The sequence below is a fragment of the Triticum dicoccoides genome, chromosome 1A (assembly GCF_002162155.2).
Source record: "Triticum dicoccoides isolate Atlit2015 ecotype Zavitan chromosome 1A, WEW_v2.0, whole genome shotgun sequence".
Taxonomy (NCBI): Eukaryota; Viridiplantae; Streptophyta; class Magnoliopsida; order Poales; family Poaceae; genus Triticum; species Triticum dicoccoides.
This window is the reverse complement of record NC_041380.1, coordinates 490,926,306-490,936,071: the sequence shown is the minus strand read 5'-3', so window position 1 is coordinate 490,936,071 and position 9,766 is coordinate 490,926,306. Positions and strand designations below refer to the sequence as shown.

At 41.2% G+C, this 9,766-nt stretch overlaps 1 pseudogene; it reads left to right on the top strand.

Moving 5' to 3' along the window:
• LOC119353944 overlaps positions 1–9,766 on the top strand; it is a 50,805-nt pseudogene that overhangs the window by 4,995 nt on the left and 36,044 nt on the right.

Genomic DNA, 9,766 nt, shown 5'->3' with positions numbered 1-9,766 from the left:
ACGACGACGTATGGCGCGCGGCGGGGATGGTGACGACGGGCGGCGAGGGCGGCGCACGATGGGCGACGGCGCGGCGGCGGCGACGATGATATCGGGCGATGAAGCTAGTTGGATAGAAGACGGGTGGCGCGCGGATGAAAACTGGATTTTTCCTAAGTGCCATATATATAGGAGGGACCTTTAGTACCGGTTGGTGGCTCCAACCGGTACTGAAGGCCAATTTTGGCCAGGTCAAGAGGCGAGAAGCGGACCCCTTTAGTACCGGTTTGTGGCTCCAACCGGTACTAAAGGCCCCCCATTAGTACCGGTTGGAGTCACGAACCGGTACTAAAGGTGTTGCGCTGCCACCCGCGGTGCACAATGTTTAGTCCCACCTCGCCGAGCGAAGGGCAGCCGCACTGGTTTATAAACCCAGCCGCGGCTGCTCCTTCGAACTCCTCTATATAGAAGGCTTCTCGGCCTAACTATGGCGCGCTGCCATGTGAGTCTGCCGGACCTTCTGGGCCTGAAATTGCACACCCTAGGTCTGGTAGGCCCACTGGACAGCGCCCCAACAATTCTTTTATAGTTTTTTCTTTTCTGCATTATTTATTTTCTTCTATATATTTTTGAGTAATTTTTTATATAGTTTTTTCTTTTCTGCATTATTTATTTTCTTCTATTTATTTTTGAGTAATTTTTATATAGTTTTTTTTCTGCTTTATTTATTTTCTTCTATTTATTTCTGAGTAATTTTTTTCTGTATTTAGTTTCTTTGTGACCCTCTCTACTCTTTCACACATGCTATGTAGGTGAAATGATGATACCATGGCAAGTTTCAACATTTTCAGAGTTCATTTTGTAGTGATTTTCAATTTCACGATCATTTAGCTCTCTAAACAATTTGGTAAATGACTGAAAAACAGCAAATGATGTTAGAACGTGTTGGAAATTGATGACGTCGCTTTGAATGTTGCATAATGAACGCAAAAGAAGTCGGGATTTCAAATAAGTATTAAAACATTGAAGTGCCCGTGTAACAGATGAGTTCTCGTCCAAAACCCTGATACTCCGAAAGACATTGTCAAGTTTGTACACGAAGTGCGTCCAGTTTTGGCCGTGACCCTCTCTACTCTTTCGCACATGCTATACAGGTGAAATGATGATACCATGGCAAGTTTCAACATTTTCAGAGTTTATTTTGTAGTGATTTTTAATTTCATGGTCATTTAGCTCTCTAAACAATTCGGTAAATGACTGAAAAATAGCAAATGATGTCAGAACGTGTTGGAAATTGATGACGCCGCTTTGAATGCTGCGTACTGAACGCAAAAGAAGTCGGAATTTCAAATAAGTATAAACAACATTGAAGTGCCCGTGTAACAGATGCGTTCTCGTCCAAAACCCTGATACTCCGAAAGACATTGTCCGGTTTGTACACGAAGTGCGTCCAGTTTTTGCAGTGACCCTCCCTACTCTTTCGCACATGCGATGCAGGTGAAATGATAATACCATGGCAAGTTTCAACATTTTCAGAGTTCATTTTGTAGTGATTTTCAATTTCATGGTCATTTAGCTATCTAAACAATTCGGTAAATGACTGAAAAACAGCAAATGATGTCAGAACGTGTTGGAAATTGATGACGCCGTTTTGAATGCTGCATACTGAATGGAAAAGAAGTCAGGATTTCAAATAAGTTTAAAAAACATTGAAGTTCCCGTGTAATAGATGAGTTCTTGTCTGAAATCCGGATACTCCGAAAGACATTGTCCAGTTTGTACACGAAGTGCGTCCAATTTTTGCCGTGACCCTCTCTACTCTTTCGCATATGCTATGCGAGTGAAATGATGATACCATGACAAGTTTCAATATTTTCATAGTTTATTTTATAGTGATTTTCAATTTCACGGTCATTTAGCTCTCTAAACAATTCGGTAAATGACTAAAAACAGCAAATGATGTCAGAACGTGTTGGAAATTGATGACGCCGCTTTGAATGCTGCGTACTGAACGCAAAAGAAGTCGGGATTTTAAATAAGTTTAAAAACATTGAAGTGCCCATGTAACAGATGAGTTCTCGTCCGAAACCCTGATACTCCGAAAGACATTGTTCAGTTTGTACACGAAGTGCGTTCAGTTTTTGCCGTGACCCTCTCTACTCTTTCACACATGTTATGTGGGTGAAATGATGATACCATGGGAAGTTTCAACATTTTCATAGTTCATTTTGTAGTGATTTTCAATTTCACGGTCATTTAGCTCTCTGGACAAATCGGTAAATGACTAAAAACAGCAAATGATGTTAGAACGTGTTGAAAATTGATGACGTCGCTTTGGATGCTGCATACTGAACGCAAAAAATTTCTGGAGTTCAAATAAGTTTAAAATACATTGAAGTGCCCGTGTAACAGACGCATTCTTGTCTGAAACCCTGATACTCCGGAAGACATTGTCCAGTTTGTACACGAAGTGCGTCCAGTTTTTGCCATGACCCTCTCTACTCTTTCGCACATGCTATGCGGGTGAAATAATGATACCATGCCAACTTTCAATATTTTCAGAGTTCATTTTGTAGTGATTTTTAATTTCACGGTCATTTAGCTCTCTAAACAAATCGGTAAATGATTGAAAAACAACAAATGATGTCAGAATATGTTGGAAATTGATGACGTCGCTTTGAATGCTACATACTGAACACAAAAAGTTCGGAGTTCAAATAAGTTATTAAAAATAAAAAAGAGGTACAATGCTGGTTAATTAGCTTCAAGCCTTTCGGAATAGTGTAGGCTGCACTGCACATAGCTCCGTGCAATCAATGCTATTCCGAAAGGCTTGAAGCTAAGCAACGTGCAAGTGAGCATTGCGCCTCTCCTTCATCGTCTCTGCACTCACGGCTTATAAACTGCTCGTACTGCCTCTCTCTTGGCGAGGTGGGACTAAAAATCAGCTTACTAAGAAACTCTAGTACCGGTTCATGCCATGAACCGGTACTAAAGGTTTTCGTGGGGCCCCAGCCTGACCACAGCTTGACACAGTCTCATTAGTACCGGTTCGTGGCATGAACCGATACTAAAGGTTGCCCATGAACCGGTACTAATGATGTCCGCCCGCCTAGCCGTTGGAACCGGCACTAATGGACACATTAGTGCCACCTCAAATTCAAACCGGCACTAATGTGCTTCATATTTGACCCTTTTTCTACTAGTGACACCTCTAATTGCAGCTATAGATGCCGCCTCAAGGAACTGTATGGTTCTCCTGATTGAGGTATTGTACCTTCGTCTTAGCCTTGTCAAGTTCTTCAATTTTGATGAGTCCAGTTTCTATGTAATGACAAAAAAAATTCTCACTGAAGATGAGAACTTTCAACATCCTATGCTGGCCTTTTTTTTGAGTTACGTCCTATGCTGGCCTTTGTTTTGTGCACAATGACAATTTGTTGCACTTGAAGTAGACACTTTATTAACCATTTATTTTTTGAATTTGTGGTCAACGTGGTTACCACAAGTATGATGACAGTGAACTCAACCAGATGAACTAGTTGAAAATTAGTGCTGAACTGGTAACACTATGGTTGCTATTTATACCTGAAAGTGGAGAAATTTGAAATGCTACCCTGTAAATCTTTATTACTGACTTACCCAGGTTATCTTGAGGACATACATTTAACATCTGTTTCTGTGATAGGCTGGTGCTGATCGCATGGGAGCTTTAACCTATGCTATGGAAAATATCCATTCTGAAGAACTTGTTTCAACTGACTTCGTCAATTACATTATGGAGGATGTTCCTGCCAACCGTTTTGTTCCTGATGAAGTAAGATTTACCTCTTTGACATTAAATGCTGGTTGAGTTCTGTTTTTCTAGAGTTCTAGTAAGCCCTGCGACATGGTGTACACACGCAATGTTTTTTAGAACCCTAGCAAGTTGCAATCCTCACATAAACTTTAGGAATTCTAGGGAGAACAGAAAACGCTCTTCTCTCAACTTTTTTTAGTATAATGGAAGCTTTTATTACCCCTTGCCTCTGCATCATAGATGCATATGCGTATATCTTAACTTATTACAATTTTTATTATAAAGTAGGTAGATATTGGCCTCATCTGAAAGTGGGCGACACCAACAACATCACGAAAACCAAAAAGCGGAAAGAGCAAACAATACGTGTTTTTTTTAATGGATGTAGTGTTTGTTTAAGGAACTGGTTAGCCACTCCAGCCTCTTGGTGCCAACCTCCATTCGCTCCTTGTGCTGTGACCATTGTAGGACAACCAGCCCACCACAAAGCAGGGTTCTAAAACTTGCTGGGGGTGATCAACCTTGCCACGGCAATTTGGCAACAAACTGCATGTTTACTAAGCCATCTAGCCTGGCAAATGTGGTGTTAGGCGGAGATGTTGAGCTACTTAGGCACAGCCACACCACTGTTCCAAGCAACGATTATAGGTCAAAATTCTGAACGAGCAAGTTGTTGGCTAATGATTTGGTACAAACGATTATAGGTCAAAATACCTATTCCAGTATTTCTAGAGACAATGGCTCGGGAATGGGTCAATATTAATTACAAGGGCTCGGGAATGAGTATTCTGTTCTTGCTACCAGACAAGACAGAAAAGAGAAGTTGCCATTTATTATCAAAGTTGCCTTTCCAAGTATTTTCAGAACAATATGTCTCAAATGCAAGACAATTTCGTGTTACTTGAATTAAATAACTGTTAAGTAATATCAATTCAAGATTTAATACCATTTTGCGCAAGAATATACAAGGAAATTTTATCTATGTTATGTAGTATAAGTTTGAAGTTTAGAAATCAGTACCATCTTGCCAGTTATTACCGATGAAAATGTGACTTTCCTGGTGGGTAAGGGTGGAAACTGGTATGGTTATCTGTATATGTTAGCAAAAAGATTTTTGTATAAACGAGATCCATATTTCCATACCTTTACGTCACAATTTTAAATATGTTCGTTAAAATCTATCTATTCTTGTGCATCTGAACTCTTCATAAATTTCAATATCTTGATGATTCAGGATGAGCCTGAGTCTAAAAGGAAAGTTAAAGCGGAAGGCTTTAAGAAACTTGCAGACTGTAGTTTCAAGCAGGAGGATTATCTTAGTGCAGCAAAATCCTACACTGTGGTATATTAAAGCAACATATACTTTCCCATATTTCATCTTATATTTGTCCTTTCCCATATTTCATCTTGTCCAATATCATAATTGATTGTGTACCTCTTTTTTCAAGCTCTATGCCTTAAGCAGACATGGTTCCTGGATTTACTTTTGATCATAAATATTCTTTTGGAAAAACTTATCTAACTACCCAAATTTTCACACTGAAGACTGAACTAGGTAGTTGTTTTCAATGATTTTGAATCTAGTGTGGCAAGGTCCATATCCATAGGGTCGGCAGCTATTAGACAGTGCTGATTTTGTTACAAATCATAGGGAGAATTGAGACAATAATGTGCTTCCCAAGTCATAAACATGACAAGGGAAGATTATCATAGTGTGCTAATCTAATGATGCTGAATTTGTTTGAGCATAAATTCAGTGTTTTGTTTACAACTCAATTGCCATATACTCGTATAAAACTGTTGTTTATGAGTTACTGCTATCTGCACTGGTCAAGAGTCAAGACATCGTGTATAAGGAATGGGTGAAGAGATAAAAAGCATCATGATATTCATTTGTAGGAAGACACGTGGAATTATAAATATAAGTACCTTTTTTATTCATGTTGGGCATGGTGGTAACTGTATGTTGAGTGCCTTGTTTTCATTGTTGCTCATTCTTGCTTTAGTCAAGTAATCATCTATACTATTTCAGATCTCTTTCCAGCCATTTGCATGCTGATTTGCTACCTCGTTGTTCACAAATTCTGAACAGTTTATTTATTTATTTATTTTATGGTCACTATTGATTTGAGTTGTTGGCTGTAGGCAATAAGGTTTGATCCCAACAATGCAACATTGTACTCAAACAGGAGCCTTTGTCGGCTTCGCATGGGCGAGGGGGACAAGGCTTTGTTGGATGCTAACAAATGCAGAAAATTGCGGCCTGACTGGCCAAAAGCCTGTTACCGGCAGGGTGCAGCTCTGATGTTGCTCAAGGTTACATAGAAGATACTGACGGATGTTTTTCCTTCTTTGTCAGTTTGTCTGCTAAATCTTTTTGACCATTAACTAGTGGTTTACCATCAGGATTACAAGGGTGCACGCGAACATTTCTCGGATGGACTCAAGTTGGACCCGGCCAACACTGAGATGGAGGACGCATTACGGTATCCCATCTGCCTAACTGTTTTTTTCGTTTGGGCAGAACCCTCATTGGTTACATTATGAATTTTTAAGATATCCTTTCGTTATTGGTGGTTAACTAGACGTGTACTGAACTCCATGTTTCAGCCCATCTTATCGTTAGTTACAGACTTATATATAGTGTTATTCATTTTTTTTAGGTTTTACTGTATTGGTCACTTAACTATGCCGTAGATAACAACCTGTCTTTACCTTAAGAAATTGGGGATGTGTTAATTAAGCTCTGTCTATTTTCAGTTCCTGTATATGACCTTAGATTATTGCTCTTTTTTTGTTGTTTTTATCAAAAGAAATATGCCTGGCCTTTTCTTGTCCACATTTTTATTGTGCATTTGCTCCAAAAGTGTTACTAGTTGCAATACGCAGGAAAGCTCATGATGCCATGAAAGATGTCTCGCAGCCCCAAGGTAGGGCAACTGTCCGAGTGTTGCAGGGAGTGTTGCAGGTAGGGCAACTGTCCGAGTGTCTCTAGTCGGGTTTTCATTGAGCTTTTCACCTTTTGAGCTGCCTGTCGTTGAGTGTCTCGCCTTTTGCTTAAAGACTTTCAATTCCTGAACTAAGTAATCTGTTGAATTCCTGAACCAAGTAGTCTGTTGGGATATCAAGTAATCTGATGGGAATCAAGTAATTCTGTCATGCTTGCATGCATAAATATCTAGTTGATGTTCTTTGATTTATATTGCCTTTCATCTCTCTTATCTCACGGTCTGGGTGTAGTAAGAGCATCTCTAAACCATCCAAAAAATCACTTGACTGCAAAAAAAAACAGCCTTCGGCGTTACACCGACCTATCCCCTAAAATATCAGGAATGGAGCTCCCAGTAATCATCTTCTCTCCCCATTATTAGGGGGATTTTGCACACAGCAAAAAAAATCAAAAAAAAAATAGGTGGGGGGGATCTTTCCATCTACAACCACTACCTAGATCCAGGCTCAGCCGATGCACATCCAGCCTTCTCACGTGAGATTTGCTGCCTAGATCCACACTCATCCCCATCTCACACCATGGCAATTATTTCATGTACCTGCCATTCAAATTTGAATTATATTCATTAAAGGCCTATATATGCATTTACTATTTTAAGTTCAACAAGCAAACTCGTGAAATTTCAAATTTTGACATGATACATATAATTGTGTGAAAAAATTAAAGGCCAACCGAAGAAGTAGGAGTCGTTTCACATCCAAACCTACCTTGTTTCGTCTCGAAACCTAATTTCTTCCTCGGAGATGGTCTGGTTTGTAAGCGGTCCATGTTACAACATTTGTGAAGCATTCTCAAAATTTTACCAAAGCCTTTAGTAGACATATCATGACACAATGCCAAACTCTTGGGATTTCTGTGCTTCATTTGATTTTATTAGAATAAAAAAGCAACTGGTGTATGGGACAAAGCCCTTTTCTTGCCGGCATTTTACACGGGGGGTGCAAGGTGTAGAGCCCCAGTAATTTAGTAAATAATAGTGAAAATAACAAAAGAAATAACAGTAGCGGGTACCCGGGCCACTTGTACTTCGGTCAATCATGCGTGGTCGAAATATTGTGTTCTGATTGGTTGATATCGGCATCCCAGATCGCCTTGGTCTACTCCTTCTCTTCTCCTCCTCTTTTCTCCTAATGCAGAAACGCATCCCGAAATAGGCTTTCAACCCACTATATAGATATAGCAACCACTCGATACAACAATGAGTACAATGCTGGGGCAAACAACACAAGCATGCCCAAAAGAAACAAAAGAGAAAGAAGAGAGAAAATAATGTCAGCAACGTTGGATCAATGAAAACGATGATGACCCGCAATCGCTGCGCCCACCGGAGAGTTACCGCCTCGCTCCTAGCACCTTGAACCTCCGCATACCAAGCAACACCTTCAGGAAGGAACACGACGACGATGTTGCTGCTCGAAAAAATCCTAGGGTTTCCCCCGGTATGCAGAAGGCGTGGGGAAGGGGAATACCCGACGCCCTTTGGGAAGTAACGGCTGTGCCCAAGGGCGTCACCGCATCGGTGCCAGCAAGCCAACGGGGAGTTCTCCCATCCGCCAAACACCCACATCCCTGAATGTTCCAAAGCGCTCCATCAATCATGCCGCCCACCAGCATGCGCCACCGCGGTCTTGTCATCATCACTGCCGCTGCACTATGGTCAACGAAGCGAGACCGACGAAGCTGAGAGGGAGCAGCCGGGAATGAGGAGCGACAGCGTCAGCAGCCACGCGGGAGGGGACAACCTCCACCGCCCTCTAGTCCCGGCTGAGCCCGAAAGGGGCTCGTGAAGCTCCCATCTGAAGGAAATATGCGCTAGAGGCAATAATAAAGTTGTTATTTATATTTCCTTATATCATGATAAATGTTTATTATTCATGCTAGAATTGTATTAACCGGAAACTTGATACATGTGTGAATACATAGACAAAACACAGTGTCCCTAGTATGCCTCTACTAGACTAGCTCGTTAATCAAAGATGGTTAAGTTTCCTAACCATAGACATGTGTTGTCATTTGATGAACGGGATCACATCATTAGGAGAATGATGTGATGGACAAGACCCATCTGTTAGCTTAGCATAATGATCGTTAAGTTTTATTGCTATTGCTTTCTTCATGACTTATACATATTCCTTTGACTATGAGATTATGCAACTCCCGAATACCGAGGAATACCTTGTGTGCTATAAAACTTCACAACGTAACTGGGTGATTATAAAGATTCTCTACAGGTATCTATGAAGGTGTTTGTTGGGTTGGCATAGATCAAGATTAGGATTTGTCACTCCAAGTATCAGAGAGGTGTCTCTGGGCCCTCTCGGTAATGCACATCATGATAAGCCTTGAAAGCAATGTGACTGATGAGTTAGTTGCCAGATGATGTATTACGGAACGAGTAAGAGACTTATCAGTAACGAGATTGAACTAGGTATTAAGATACCGACGATCGAATCTCGGGCAAGTAACATAGCGATGACAAAGGGAATGACGTATGTTGTCATTACGGTTTGACCGATAAAGATCTTCGTAGAATATGTAGGAACCAATATGAGCATCCAGGTTCCGCTATTGGTTATTGACCAGAGAGGTGTCTTGGTCATGTCTACATAGTTCTCGAACCCATAGGGTCCGCACGCTTAACGTTCGATGATGCTTTGTATTATATGAGTTATGTGATTTGGTGACTGAATATTGTTTGGAGTCCCGGTTGAGATCACGGACATGACGAGGAGTCTTGAAATGGTCGAGAGGTAAAGATTTATATATTGTATGATAGTATTCGAACACCGGAAGTGTTTCGGAATGTATCAGGTACATATCGGATTATCTGGGGGGTTACCGGAACCCCCCCCCCCCAGGGGGGGAGAAGATATGGGCCATAGGAGGGAGGCAAGCCAGCCCACAAGGGGTGCCCCCCCAAGGGAGGAGTCCAAATTGGACTAGGGGAGGGGGCGGCGCCCCCCTTTCCTTTTCCTCCT